Here is a 16,509-nt window from a genome sequence, read left to right as displayed (position 1 = left end):
AATGGGGTCACGATCCAAAAAAGGTTGGCAACCACTGCACTAAATACAATAACCTCCATCTTGAAATGATTTAGTTGAAGGAAGTTTTAACTCATCCATCAGTTTAATTTTTCTAAACAGTCACACGTCACCTCTATGGGACCATAGTCATCTGGGTTCAGTGATAGATATAGTTGTGTGTCATCTGCGTAGCTCTGATAATCAACCTTACAGTTCTGTAAAATTTGTCCTAAAGGAAGCATATAAAGGCTAAACAGAAGGGCTACAAGAACAGATCCCTGAGGAACCCCACAGGACATTGGTAATCTGTCAGATTCAAAATTTCCAATGCTTACAAAATAACTTTGATCCTCCAAGTATGACTTAAACCATTGCATTACTTTTCCATTTAGTCCAACCCATGTTTGGAATCTGTGTCACAAAATTGTATGATCTACAGTGTCAAATGCAGCACTTAGATCCAACAGAATGAGAACAGATACTTTTCCTGAATCAGTGTTCAACCTTATGTCATTGATCACTTTGATCAGAGCAGTTTCAGTGCTGTGATGAGAACAAAACCTGACTGAAATTTATCAAATATTTTGTTGAATGTTAAGAATTGACTCAGTTGAATGGAAGGTTCTGATTGGTCTATAGTTAGCCAGTATAGAGGCATCCAGTGTTCTCTTTTTTAACAGAGGTTTCACAGCAGCTACTTTCAGGGATTTGGGTACGGTGCCTGATTGGAATGAGCATTATCTTGTAGTCTTTGTAGTCAGACAAAAGGGGGTACTTGGATTCAGAAATAAAAGAAACTACTTGAGTAGCAGTGGTTCTCAAATGAGGGTACGTGTACCCAGAGGGGTATGCAATGGCACTACAGGGGGTATTTGAGAGAGAGAGAAAGAGAGTGAGAGAGAGAGAGAGAGGGGAAAAATAACAAATGAATGCATTAAATATGGGGTTTTATAATGTTTATTTTTAGTTAAAATCATCCTAAATATTACCAGCAACTCACAAAAAGGCAACAAAACACACAAAATAAGAAAAAAATATACTGAATAATAGAAAGAACAGGCAAACAACAACAAAATACACAAAATGACACAAAAAAGATACTAAGAGAGAAAAATACTTATTAGCAGCAACACACAAAACGGCAACAAATGGAAGAAAAATACACAAGATCTCTACAAAATAGACAAAAATAACAGAGAAACATACAAAACGACATAAGAAACAACCAAACGACACCAAAAACACACATTGAGAGAGAATAATTTATTTACCAACAAAACACACACACACACACAACACGACAACAAAAACACACAAAATAAGAGAAAAATATACTGAATAATAAAAATAAACAAAAAAACAACAAAATGAGACCAAAAACACACAAAAAAAAAAAAAAACCCACACAAAATGATGATAGAAATGATTTTGATTAGAACATGAACTAAAAATACAAGGGTCAGTCTTGGTTCCACACCATGCAGGAAAAGACCGTAAATGAAAAAATGATAGAAATAAAACTATTCAGGAGGCAGTAAATACTGGTTCATTCCACTGATTTACAAAATATGATTCTTTAAAATGCGTTTTATCACTCGTTCATCCATCTTTTGCTTTAAAGTTCATTTTTCACCGAATTCTGAGCAAAATGTTCTAGTCTAGTACTTGGATTCAAAAGTTAGAGAACGGGGGTACTTGAGATCCACTGCTTTAGAGCATCCAATTCAGCCCACAGGACTAAGCATAAATTTTAGAAAACATGAATTTTTGTGTAAATTACCAAAAAAAATCCAGTTGTCTAGATATCTCAAATTCACCAACTCCACAATATTTTAAGGGGCTTGCATTTTTCCTTTGTTTATGAATGAATGCAGTCATTTTTTATTGCAAAATGTGAAAATAACTTCATTTTTCTAACAAATCTTGCAATTTCTCACAAACAATTGCACAAAATTTCTCTAAAGTGGAAGAAAAATCAAGCCTTTTTAAAGTAAATTGAACTGATATTGAATACTACGGCACGATAATGTTAAAGTTGTTCTATTTTCCCCCCACCTAAAGCCCATTTGAGGTCAAACTGGTCCATATTTGGCCTCTGAACTAAAATGAGTTTGACACCACGGCTCTATAAATTGAAGTATTTAAAAGAAGTGAAATGTTTTGTTTTAGTAACACCAGAGGAAGGTGTAGATGGAAGAGCTTGTTTGTTTGGGGCGTGTAAAGTGCACCGTGTGTGTACCTGAATGTCATGTTGTTGTTTGGCTTTCTTTATCTTTACACTTCCTGGCACCAACTGTTCTATGAAATCTTATTTTTTGATTACACTGTTGCTAATTAACACTTCAACATTAAACCGGTTTGGATAGGCTTTCTAAAAAAACAAACAAACCGACACAAAGGCAGGAGCACTTTGGCCTGTGGTGGCACTTTTCTGCTAATCAGCCTCAGGCAGGAAGGAAACCAAGGTTACCTGCTGCTGAAACACAGGTAATTAGACCGAATGCCTGAAAGTCAAGATTAAAGACGGTTATTTAGTGGCTCTGGTTGTGCTTATGTGAACAAAGAAATATATCTGTAAGTAAAAGAACAGATAAACTGTTAGTTATTCTAACAACTTGAGTTTTTCCACATTCTTTTAAGTAAACTCTATATATTATAGCTGAAACAAAGCTTTTTTTTTTTGTTGTTTTTCCCCACTTCGAGTCTTAAATCAAACTGCAGCTTTACCCCTGAGGCTTAGATTAAAAAGTAAAAATAAAAACCTCCACTGTTGCCGTATGGTTTGGCTAGCGTTCACACAACACTTTTGAAAGTGAAACAAAGCCACGTAGATAATGTGATGCAGTTACACGTGCTTATTTTGGAAGGAATAAGAGATGCACCTGAACACATCACTGACGGTAACTTCTGTTCACAGCTCGAGGCTTTGTTGTCTCAGTTATCACTCTCACTGATGGTAGAACAAAAATAACTTTTTTCTAAATTAGCCAATAAAAAATGCTACAATGTGGGGTTTTTTTTGGTTTGTTTCTAGATTTTTATACATTTTAATGCAGAACTAAGTAACTTTTTCACCTTAATAAATCCTTCTCATAGTCCCTGTGAGGGTAATGGAAGTGTTTATGGGGTGATTGGGGGGTCTTTCATCCCCCCCGCTGTCTCTGGCCAGAAAACCGCACTTGCAACTTTCCTGCCTCCGACGTACTGCTTTACGGCAGCCTAATACAAACTAATGCTAGATTATGCACACGGTTGTCTACAAATTCACTTTTCTCAAACTTATATCATGGCGGAGCCAGCAAAAAAAAAAAGCAGAGGAATGGAGCAACTCCATCCAGTGACAGCTCAGCAGCAACACACAGCAATCTTACGCATTGTCATCGTGGCAACAGGAATACGCACACACTCACAACCCAGCGCTCTATCAGGCAGCACACACACAAATATCCATCCATCTATCAAATCTACCATATCTATCTACCATATCTATCTACCATATCTATCTACCATATCTATCTACCATATCTATCTACCATATCTATCTATCTATCTATCTACCTATCTATTTATCTATCAAATGTACCATATCTATCTGTCAAATGTTCCACTTCTAAGACATTTTCAGCACTTATAAACTCTTTCCACCACTTTTCCCACTTAATGTTGACCCATTACTGTTACATTCTTATTTTGGCCAATTTAACCACATTTACAAATTGTCATGCCCATTATTTGCCAGTTTAAAGTAATTGTTCCTACTTAATAAATTACATTACCCTGAAATTTCTGCCACTTTTAAGCCAATATTAACACTTTGAACCATTTTGACCACTTTTTCTGTCCTGTTTTTGGCCACTCTAATTTGCAACTTTTTACCAATTTCTGTGGATTTTAAAATCCCATTTCACCACCTTTTACACCATTTTTGATCATGCCCATTATTTGCAAGTTTAGACTTATTGTTCTTATTAATTGTTCCAATATTGACACTTTAAACCATTTTTTTGTCCATTTTTGGCCACTTTAATTTGCGACTTTTAACCAATTTCTGTAGATTTTAAAATTTCACCACCTTTGGTCACTTTCAACCAATTTTATTTCTGGTTTGCACCTGGTTTGCACCATAGTATATAGTCATCTTTAAGATGACTATATACTATGGTGCAAATAATAATAAACTTCCTGGATAACAGTGGATATTATTCAGATCAATAAATAAATGTGGTTATAACAGATTCATAGAACAATGGACCATCATTTTGCTGACTTTATGGATGACCCCATAAAGTTCTCCCCTTTATTCCGCCTTATAGATGGCCCTGTCTCCACATGACTGTTCTTCAATGTTCATGTCTGTGTTCAGTGGGGGTTCCCGGTCTCTGGCACCTTTATTTTGGGGGTCGCGGGCTGAAAAGGTTGAGAACTGGTCTGTTGTATCATATGGTAAATTCAGTGTAACGTCTCACCCCTATTCAATAGTCAGTAGGGATGTAACGATTCACTCAACTCCCGATACGATTCGATTCACGATACTGGGTTCACGATACGATTCTCTCACAATTTATTTTACAAAATGGGACTGTAGACAAATTTTTTTTTTGGGAAAAAAAACTAGAAAATACTGTACTATTTTCCTTTTATTTTTCATTGTCAAAAGAATTCCTTGATAAACTATTCAAAACAATGCAATTTAAACTAAAAATAAATCGTGAATGAAATAAATAAAGGAATAATACAAATGAAAATGAAGCCTATTAATTTAAATTCTGGTTCTATAATAAACAATGCAAAACTGCATAATAGCTCTTTTTCTTTTAAAAGTGCATCTGAAAATATCTTTTGTGCCTTAACAATTGGACTTAAAAAAAAAAAAACCGTGATTGCACTGATTTATGTCATATTTGTTTGGACCAGCAGAGGGCGCTGGTAACACAGTGGTCGGTTGGAATGCAGATATCTTGCAGTGAAGAAGAGAAGCTATGCTAGCAGACAGAGCTAATAGAAAAACGTGACTTTTACAGATATTCAAGTAATATTACAGATATTCTTTCAGTGCTAAATGGGTAATGAATCATTTATTAACATATTTAAGAGTAGAAGACAGCCAGAAAGAAAGTATTAGCAGACTCCGCCCGCCGCCTACACTTGTGGATAGCGCCCTCTGCTGGTTTAAAAAAGTACTGCGATTCAATTTACAGAAAATCGATATCAACCGTGATACCTATGAATCGATTTTTAACTGCCTTACAATTAATCGTTACATCCCTAATAGCCAGTAATGACAATAAATAAGGGAAAGGCATGAAACGTTAATCGGTAGCAGAAATGGTATACAGTAGTCCCTCACTATATGACGGTTCATCTTTCGCTGCCTCGGTGTTTCACTGATTTTTTTTTACAGCGCAATTTTGGTGAGGGGTTTTACAGCCTTAAAACATGTATAATATTTGTAAAAAATTAAGTTAACTACATCGCAAATTTCACTTATTGCAGATTATTTTTACAACGTAACTCCCCCCGATAAACAAGGGACTACTGTAATGGGTATTGGGGAGAATCGGACGCTCTTTCCTGGGCTAAACTCAGCATCATCACGAACCTGAACTGGGTCATGAATTGTCCTGTATCTTTAAGGGCCACCCGTAGGATCCTTTGGCTCATTGTAGGTGAAATCTATTATTTGACAAATGAAACCTGTGAAGCTTCACTTGTTCAGCACACAGAGAGAAATCCTCTTTGCTTTTGCCGTCATGATGTCACGACTCTGTAAATGTCTGATAAAAAATAACCTTGAAGTCAGCTTTAAACTTTTTAATCAGATGATGAACAGAGTTTGAATTTAATTTTCAGTAAATTGCCTTCCTTTTGAAACTCCTTTTACATTCCAGTTAAGACTCACCAGATATACTGTATATAATTTCTACCAAGGTCTTTGGGATTTGTTCAGAATCGCGTATAAGCAGTAAAACTATGTTGGACTATCCACTGAACGAGACAGCAGGGTGAGATAAAGGACATTTTTGTGGTTCAGGCGCTTGAAAAAGAAAATATTGACATCCTAAAAAATGGAAGCCGCCATCACCGAAAGCATTTGTCAATCAAACCAAGCTTGAGGCAGGTGTGAGAGAGACAGAGGAAATCTCTTCCTACATGGCCTTCACACAAATAGAAAGTAATACTGCCAATCTCTGCTCAAGCCTATGCAAATAACATGAATTTAGATTCATTTGGACAGTTTTGCCCTTGAATAAGCCGGCGCCCCCCCTGCTGTGCCAGAAAGGTGCTTTCACTGAAAAACTGCGGCGGAGAAGCCACGGAAAGCTCCCCTGCACAGCTGAAACTGAGCCAGAGCCGATCGATTCCCCATCTCTAGAGAGAGAAAACGCTGGTCTTATGTAGATGGTCGACGTTTGAATCGGAAGAAAAGAATCCAATTTCTCTCCTGGACTGTGGAGCATGTCAGAGATAGACTTTGAGTGACAGCTCCGAGGTGCTCGGCTCCTCCAGCTTCTTAAACACCAGCCGGGGAAGTAAACAGCATCAGGCTTATCGGAGCAAAGCAGCAGCTTAGAGGGCAGCAGTTTGGATGAATTGGGGGAGACTTAAAGAGACTTAAGTTGGGGTGGTGGTGCAGTCAGCCTGCTAACACCAGCTCTGAGCCACAACACAATAGACGACCCTTGATATGTTTCCTTTCTCACATGACCCACGGCGGCTCAGACTGGGCGGGCAGAAGTGATGCCAGATGACAGCTGAATTTCATATTGCAGAAAATTTCACCTAATTTTTCCATTTTTTTTTTTTTTTTTTGGGCATGAAAATATTGAATTTTGAGGTAAACGACCAGAAAAAAAAAAATCAGTCAGGCTATAATTTATACCTGATTTATGAACTTTTTTGCAGCATAGTGCTGTGCTTTCTGCATGATAAGTTGCTACTTTGATATTGGCATTAAATATTATAAATTTTACAACACTAGTTAATTTTGTTAAGTACATCTAGAATTGTTTGACTTATCCATGTTGACTATTTTTTTTTAAATTATTATTATATTGTATTCCAGATATACAGTTTACACTTTTTTTTTATTTATGACTGATATTTACAGTTGATTTGCACAAAATTGTTTCATTCCTCTCCCCTGAAAATGACTATTCTATTATAATATGTCGTCATCTTCTTATCTTTTCTTTTAAAAAATATTATTGTTTGCCACCAACCCACCAAACAAATTCCTCGTATTGTGTAAACTATTTTTTTTATAAACTATAGAGCATAATAATGGAATTAATCAGTGATGACACACATTTCAAAGAATCTAGCTAATTCTGGAAATAAGTGGAATGAAAACAGTATTTAATGTATCCTAAATAGATTAATTTCAATAGTTTTTTGGTTTTTTTTTACATTTCTTAATCATTTCCCTGGCAGTCACCTCTGGCCTGGTGTGGGACCAAGACTGACTTTTGTATTTTCAGGTCATGTTCTTCTTTGATATTTCCCATCATAATTATAATGACTATAATTTTTAACTGAAAATAAACATAAAACCCCCAAATTTTTAATGCTTCATTTGTTAATTTTCCCTCTCTCTCTCTCCAGTGCCCCCTGTAGGGCCATCGTGTACCCCCATTTGAGAAACACTTACGTATAGTATATATCCGGTGTATATCAATGCTCTAATTTCACTTATCGGCAAATTACGAAAATATATCCAATATCAGCTTTATTAAAACCCAATAAATGGTATCAGCCCAAAAAATCCCTTATGGCGTGGGCTCTATTGCACCACTGACTAGAATAAACCAATGGCTGATGACCTTAGTCCATGCACCAGTTATTGCTATAATTAGTTAAGCCATAAAGCAACTAATTGTGAAATCCAAGGTTTAGCCATAAGTAGTCCAATCCAAGTGTTCAAAAAGTTCAGAAAAACATCCAAAAGTGACAAACAAAATAGTTTTTTTCTCAGTAAATTTAACCAGCTGATGATAGTCAACACAAAGAAACGTTTTCCACTGAAGCAGGACGCACATCATTTCAACTGTCTATCTCAGGCTCTGTTTACACGTCAACGTTTTCAAAAGAAAACGCAAACGCTTTGTCTGCGCATTTACACGGCAACGGCATTTTGGAGCTTGGAAACTGAACTTTTTAAATATCGGACTCCAGAGTGAAACTTTTTAAAAACACGTCCTTCTCAGTGTCTGTGAGGAAAAAAAAAAAAAAAAAAACAGATAAAAATAAACAAATGAACAAGATAAATATTTATAACAATAATAATAATAATAATAATAATAATAATAATAATAATAATAGGTCTTTAAAATTCTAAAACAGAGATATAACTAAAAAATGAGGAACCCAGTGGGGCCGTATTCGGGTCGCGTCTAATTTCTTCCAACTTAGTAGGTTCGATTTAAACTCTACTATTACCTGTGTTAGGAAGAACAGCCTCTGCACGTGCGCTTATTTTGGTTCATTGCAACATCACACCGCCATCTATTGGCTTGGCATGTATACTACATTGTTTTTAATGGTCCCATGGAAACAGACAATGTTGCCGAGTGAATGCGGAACCTTTTGGAAACAAAAACGAAAACAGAAGCAAAATGTTGTCATGGAAACAGGGCCTCAGTGGTCCATTTCTTTCACAGCTCAGATTAGATTAAGTCCTGCTCTTGACTGCACAAACATTCAGGAACGTGATATCTGAGTTATGTTTGAAAACATGAAAAAGGGCCACTGTTGTCGTGGCGTGCGTCCGCCCTCCAGCAGCTGCTTTGGGCAGTAATGCAATCTGTCCACAGCTGCCAATGTATTAGTGACACACCACGTCCTCCCCTGTCGTGTCTGTAAGATGTGTAAAGAACCCACGCTGGGTGGAAATATGTGCATCTGTAAAAGTGTATCAGCCACGTGGTTTCCCATGGTTTGTGTTTATCGTTGCATGTTTGTGCGAGAGGAAAAGATGGAGAGGCACGAAGAGGAATGGAACCAAAGCAGTTTTGAAAGATTAAAAGAGAGACGACGTGAGTCCCCCACCTGCTGTCCTCCTGGTTGATGCTCATGTACATTTCCCACGTAGTGTCTTCTGCGATCCCCCCATGAGGCACGAGCAGACTGATACCTGTGGTGAGGAAGGCATACAGGGGGGAGGGGGAGGGGGAGAGAAGAAATCACTGTACATGCACACATGGCACACACCTGCTCGCCTGTCATGTCTCTTTACTGAGGGTGACAGCCAAAGGGGAAAAAAGAAGAAAAAGGCGGCAGAGAAAAGTCCCATCGGCCTTGTGACTAAAACCTGGGCGAGCTGAGACTGTCTCCTGCTAGAAAACACACACACACACACGCACGCAAGCACAGGTATCATAAACAATTACCACCAATCTTGCCGTGGATAAATCTCCTCCAGGAACAGGATGATGAATGCGGGCCATGAAAATGTGCCGCCTGAATAATGTAGTAACGCAGTCAGCGGCTCTGCATTGCCGACGTTTACTTACACTCCTTTCACTGAAAAATTAAACATCCTAAACCACTTGGTGAATTAATTCACATACGAGTTGTGGATCGATTGGAGGCAAACACTTTAAATGCTTCATCATGTTTGTTTGGAAGCAGCAGACGGTTAAGAATGTCAGCGCTGTCCACTTTCATCTCGTCAGTAAACAATATATGCCTGATCATGGTGCGTCTTCCATCATGACATTGACATTTTCACTTTTTTCAGCTGAGGATTAACTCTGACAAGGGCAAACCAAGTGCAATAACGCACAGCGCGTCACTTTCAGAGACGCAGGGTCATTTTTCCACATTAGTGTATAATTATATATAAGCAAAAAAAATTATGAAATAAAAAATAATACGACATATAAGACAGATGACAAAGACAACACCGAAACGACATTTACAAATCCTCCACTTTAAAATTAATTTGTGTGTGTGTGTAGTGGAGAAAATAACTGGGAGGGAGGTGGGAGAAGAAGAGAAATAAATAAATAATTTTAAAAAATTGTAGTTTTTCATTAATTTCAGGGAAAAAAACAGACAAAAAATAAACAAATGAACAAGACAATATTTATAATAATAATAAAAACAATAGGGTCTTTAAAATTCTAAAACAGAGGATATAACTAAAAAATGAGGAACCCAGTGAGTAGTTTCTTTCAAGCTGATGATTAATGTTTTTATTGTTAATTCAAACTGTTCTGAATGTTTTTATTATTGCCTCCAAGGAGGTAATATTTCTACAGGTGTTCATTTATTTGTTTTTGTCTGTTAGCAGGATTACGTCCAAACTACGCCACTGATTTTGACAAAACATTAACCTCTCTGAGGACTTTTGTGACTGATTTTTCTAAATGCTGCACCTTTAATCATGTAAAAGAAAATGTGCTCTACAAACAACTTTAAATTGCCTCGCCTAGTAAAACAATAAAAAACTGGGGGACCCACTGAGTCGTTTTGTCAAAGCTGATTAATGTTTTTATTGTTGATTTCAAACGGTTTTTAATGTTCTTATTACCTTCTTCGAGGAGGTATTATTTTCACCGCCGTTCATTTATTTGTTTTCGTCTGTTAGCAGGATTACGTCAAAACAACTCCAAAGATTTTGACAAAACTTTAACCAAAGTGTCACATTTTGGAGGCAATATGGATCAATATAATCATTCTGGATCACTTCCAAAAATTGAAAAAAACCTTATCATCATTGGCAAAATTTGTCTCGAAAAAGGTTGGATTGGTTCCACCATTATCCCACCAACTTTCATCCATTGAATCCGAATTGTGTATTTTAAATGCACCTATAATGAGGATAGAAATCTCTCCCAAGCCTTTAAAGTCATGGTACAACGATCAGATCATTGATCCAGATAACTGCCAATATCTGGAAAAGATCAAATTTGGTGCTTTTATTAAAAACCCAATAATGGTATCAGCCCCAAAAATCCCTTATGGCGTGGGCTCTATTGCACACTGACTAGAATAAACCAATGGCTGATGACCTTAGTCCATGCACCAGTTATTGCTATAATTAGTTAAGTCATAAAGCAATAATTTTGAAATCCAAGGTTTAGCCATAAGTAGTCCAATCCAAGTGTTCAAAAAGTTCAGAAAAACATCCAAAAGTGACAAACAAAATAGTTTTTTTCTCAGTAAATTTAACCAGCTGATGATAGTCAACACAAAGAAACGTTTTCCACTGAAGCAGGACGCACATCATTTCAACTGTCTATCTCAGGCTCTGTTTACACGTCAACGTTTTCAAAAGAAAACGCAAACGCTTTGTCTGCGCATTTACACGGCAACGGCGTTTTGGAGCTTGGAAACGGAACTTTTTAAAAATCGGGCTCCAGAGTGGAACTTTTTAAAAACACATCCTTCTCCATGTCCGTGAGAAAAAAAAAAAAAAAAAAAACAGATAAAAATAAACAAATGAACAAGATAAATATTTATTACAATAATAATAATAATAATAATAATAATAATAATAATAATAATAATAATAGGTCTTTAAAATTCTAAAACAGAGATATGAGGAAAATGAGGAACCCAGTGAGTAGTTTCTTTCAATAAAAATGAATTAAAAAGCTAAAATTCAAACCAAAAACAGACAATGATTACTATTCAAGGGGAGGAGTTACTTTATCTTTAAAACCTTGTGCATTTCTGTTTGTGGTCTAAAATTATGGACAAACTTGATTATAATTTAAAGACTTGGAAAAAGTCAGTGATATATAAAAAAAACAATACAAACTTTATTTATGGCTCTTTGCATCTATGCAGATGGTCAGCTTGTTCAAGCTAAGCTGAATGACTGGGCACAGGATATATGGAGAAAGTCCTTGCCCATTGCACTTAGCCACTATCCACTTAGTTGATTTATTCCAAAGGAACGACAGGGTCGACACGTTTGGGATCAACATGTTGCCAGAGCAGTGTTTGGTGTTCGGTGACTTGTTCAAGGGCACCTCGGCAGTCCTCGGGAGGTGCCCTGGCACCCTTCCAGCTACCAGAGCAACTTCCTTGTTTTTTATGTTCCACACCAGGACTTGAACCAGCGACCCTCCAGTTACTGCTGCCAATACAAACTATTTCTTATTGATTCACACGAGCATACCAAGTAAGGAGATCATTATCTTACTATTGTTAGTGTGTGTGTTATTATATTGTTCACTGTATGCTTTAGATTGCATTGGACTGAACGGACATGTTGACCACCTTATATTGAGAGTTGGTCACTGATAGTAGATAAAGCTTTTTCTCCATCCTGTCCCTTCTCAAACTGAAAGATACATACTGTATGGTACAAGTTGTGTTAATCTATGTCCTGTTTGTTATTCTGCGTATAGTGAACATATGTGTTCAATGTTTTTGTTTCTTATTGTTTTGATGTTGCATCTGTTTGTGAAGTTTGAACAAAGAGTAAAGAATGAATGAAACATACTAATATTAAAAATTGTATTGCCAAGATATTTAGGCATTCAATGATAGATGTGTACTTTTTTCAGCACCTTTGGTTTTTAGAAGAATCACAATCTTTTTTTTTTATTGTCACTGTACAAAAGTACAATGACATTGCAAATGCCCACATAACATTCAAGAACACTTAAGATTCAAGCCAGAACAGACACAGTCATTATAAAAACCACATAAGGTATAATAAAAGTCCTGTCAGAAGAAAAGTGCATGAGGATATAAAATTTCAAAGTGCATGAGGTATAATTTATAAATATTATGTATCATTTTCACAGTCTCATCATGCACTCGTGGCTTTGTAGAGTAACACCACCAAGTGTGAACCTCACCTGTGTTTGGAACCATCAGCCTGCCTCCAGTATGACCAAACACTGCTGTCGCTCTGTGTAGAGGCCTCCCCGGGATTCAAAGAGACCTGCGGAGGGAAAAGGTTTTTGTTTTCTTCTGCCAAGTGTTGTCCCACGGCAACCCCTCTGTAGTCTGGAGCCAGCCCTCTTGGAAGGTCTGAGGGTGGGCGATGACGTGGTACTCTGCCCTTTCCGGTGCCCCTGCAGACCACAATGAAAGCTTTGGTTGGAGTTAAAGTCAACCTTCCATAGCTTCTAGTTTTATTCTAATCTTATAATGACTATGTAATGGGCTAGTCTTCCTTTATAAGTTCATTAAGTTGCACCTGTATGCAACTGCACGACCATTATCGATCATGCTGAAACTGTGCTCTCCCTGTCAAAGTGGTTCGCCTCCAGCTGAAACACTGAGCCTGAGGCTGGAGCAGAGAGACGCTCTGCATTTAAACTGTTTGGTGGGTGAGTCATTCAGTTGGCCCATAAACACCTATAAGTGGAGAGAGAATTCCATCCAAAAAATAGCTTGTATCTGGCTATGGAAATACATTAAACACCACTTTACATTTTTTGAAATTCTCGGGACGAGATAAATGGTCATAAGTAGCCAGAGAAAGTAAAAAGTTAAATGATGCATTCTGTACATTTTGCATCACAAATATATTGTTTAACCCCTCCTAAAATCCTCAATTATTACTAACACATTTTACCCTTGGGGTCAATTTGACCCCGAGGGTACTTGGCCTCCAGAAATTTATTTTCAGAAAATTGTTGACCAAGTTTTAGTGTCAGGAACGTTGTTTATTTGTTGAATACAAAAATACCCCCTTGATAATGAAACCTTGACCTGTTCTCTAGCGCCACCATCAGGCAAAACTTTTAAACTAGAATGAATTCACTTTGAATAGTTTTTATCCAAATCTTCTCAAATTTACTGACAACATTAATCTAATTTGGGGTGCACATTCCTGACTCAGAATGAACCATGCTGATTGATGTTGGGAACGCCCCTTTCCTCTCATAAACATTTGCATTTACTTATTTTTTATCTCCTTTTCTGTAACGTATTTGGGGTTATTCACTATAAAGTCCTCTGCCTCAGACACATCGTCCTCCTCTACGTTGCTTTCACTGTGAAAGAGCTGTTCCAAAGTGAGGATATTGCCTATTCCTTCCCCGAATCAAAAGTATTAACTTTGAGTTCAAATTGACCCCAGAGGAACGTCATTACATGCGTTCAGCACATTGAAAAAATATTATCATGGTGATTTTATGCTTAATCAAGTCTACCCATCAAATTAGGAAAAGTCATCAAATATGATGCAAAAAAAAGTTAACTATTGTTCTTTGAATGATGAACATTGAATGTGGTCAAATTGACCCCAAGAATAAAAGAAGGGTTAAAGAATTGAAACACATCTAACACATGCCCAGTGTAAGACAGCCTCAAAGACTCGGTTTGGCCATTGGACAATGCTTTTTAAGGCAATCGTTTTTTCCTTTATGTCAAGGCTTTCTTAAAGACTGCCAGAGGACAAAAACAGATTCCAAGCAAGATGGATTATCCCCTCCGTCTGCAGTCACAGAGCCGTGCACCGCTCTTCAACTCTTGCCCTTCAAAAGTAGCCGAGAGCCGCACATGTGAACGTTCACAACTACTCGCTTTTCTAACCTTTGACTTTGAGATCGGGCAAAGGGTCAAGGAGCGAGCGCTCGGCCATTAGCTCCTTGTCGATCGAGTCTTGGAAACACATGGGGCTGGTGTAGGTACGTGACACTGTCAGGTCCGGTTGTATGGATGAGTTAATGAGCAGCGGGTTAGCTGGAAAACAAAGAGAAAAGCTGATTATTGTCAGAGTTAAACATCTTTCTTGAACTTTATCTTACATTATGGATCAATCCTTTTCTTTCAGAAGATGGGAGACAAAGTTCAGGACAAGAAATCCAGTTTGATTCAAGTGGAAAAACTACAATGAAAAGTTTTAGTTGAATAAATTAACACTAAAAACACCCTAAAAAATTCTGAGCACAGTTAGGGTCGTTCTGCTATTCTCAAAGCAATCTTTACCAGTGGTTTTCAACCTCCGTACTGCGGCACTTCAATATGCATTCGGACATTAATAATAATAATGCATCTGTTTTATATAGCGCTTTATCATAGACACTCAAATTCGCTTTACAGAATTAAGGCATTATTCTTTCACTCCACACTTAGTGGTGGTAAACTACTATTGTAGCCACAGCTGCCCTGGGGCAGACTGACGGAAGCGAGGCTGCCATAGTGCGCCATCGGCCCCTCCGACCACCACCAACACTCACTCACACACTACATTCATACTAGGCAATGTAGGTGAAGTGCCTTGCCCAAGGGCACAATGACAGATACCACTGGGTGACTGCCACCCCACATTGTCCGATTTCATTTATTCATTCATCCATTATCAGACCAGCTTGTTTCTGTTTTTCAGGGTCGCAGGGGTCTGCCGGTGCTTATCTCCTACTCACACTGGGCACTAGGTGGGGTTACACCCTGGACAGGGCGCAAGTCCATCGCAGGGCAACACATAGACAAACAACCACTGACAGTCACATTCACTCCTACAGATAATTTAGAGACTCCAATCAACCTTAGAGTACCCGGAGGAAACCCACGCAGCATGAGGAGAACATGCAAACTCAACATAGGAAGGACCCAAGTGTACGTCCCAATTTCATGAAATTATTCAAAATTTTTTTGAAGACAGCAGAGCAGGTAGCACAATAAAAAACTGGCAGGTCAGGTGTTATCCCTCATTGTCAGAGAGACGAGAGTGAAATTACAGCATGTAGAATCTGCGCTGCTCAAGCGGGATCAGGATTTCATGGTTGAACAAGAGTAAAACTCCAAATGACTGCCTTAAATCATGTTTTAGTTCAACTGGTGCCTCATGTTCAAGAATGACCGAGTAAGACAGGCAAGTTTCTGAACAAGGCAGCGTTTTTGAACCAAGATACGAAGAAACAAAAAGTCGTGGCTTTTTGAGTACACCTCAGTATGGCGGTAAGATATGACATTTTATGGAGGTCTCGAGGCTAAACTTTAGGTCGCAGAGGTAGACACCGTTTGTTGATATCATAATTGAGCCGACAACAACGGTGACCTGGAGCAGTTTCCTATAGGTAAGGTTGAACCAAAACCTTTAGATAACAAAAGAAACCCGAAAATCAAAAGTTTAAACAAACGCCCACTGTGAGATTTGTTTGACCTAGCAATGATTTAAAAACACCCCCGCAGATTCTGAAAGTCTGAAAGAAGTATGGCTACCAATCTGTACCAACAACCCCTTAGTCTCTTGTCAAAGGACATAATGGCAATGACTGACGGAACGGGATAGGAACCAACAACCTTCCAGTTAGAGGACGAAGCCAAACAACTGTAAACACAAAGTGGCTTTTGCATCAATATATCAACCCTCAAAACAAAACCTTTTTCAAACAATAGGTGCCTTAACACAGTATTCAAAATCCCTTGAAGAAGGAAGTTGATTTGCGTCCCTTCTGTAGTGTAACATCTTGTGCTGTATCACTTTGAATAATGGTTTGTGTTGGAACTTTCTGGCAACCTCAATTTGTTTCTTCTTTGTTCTGTTGAGGTCTGCAGTCATTTCTCTTGTTCCAGGGAAACGTTTGATCTGACAGT

At 37.8% G+C, this 16,509-nt stretch overlaps 1 pseudogene; it reads right to left on the bottom strand.

The window, feature by feature from the left end:
- The window catches only part of LOC114473366 (netrin receptor UNC5D-like), a 278,176-nt pseudogene that overhangs the window by 35,491 nt on the left and 226,176 nt on the right, over nucleotides 1-16,509 (bottom strand).

Source organism: Gouania willdenowi, chromosome 12, assembly GCF_900634775.1.
Source record: "Gouania willdenowi chromosome 12, fGouWil2.1, whole genome shotgun sequence".
In the NCBI taxonomy this organism is placed as follows: Eukaryota; Metazoa; Chordata; class Actinopteri; order Blenniiformes; family Gobiesocidae; genus Gouania; species Gouania willdenowi.
This window is presented reverse-complemented; position numbering and strand designations above follow the sequence as displayed.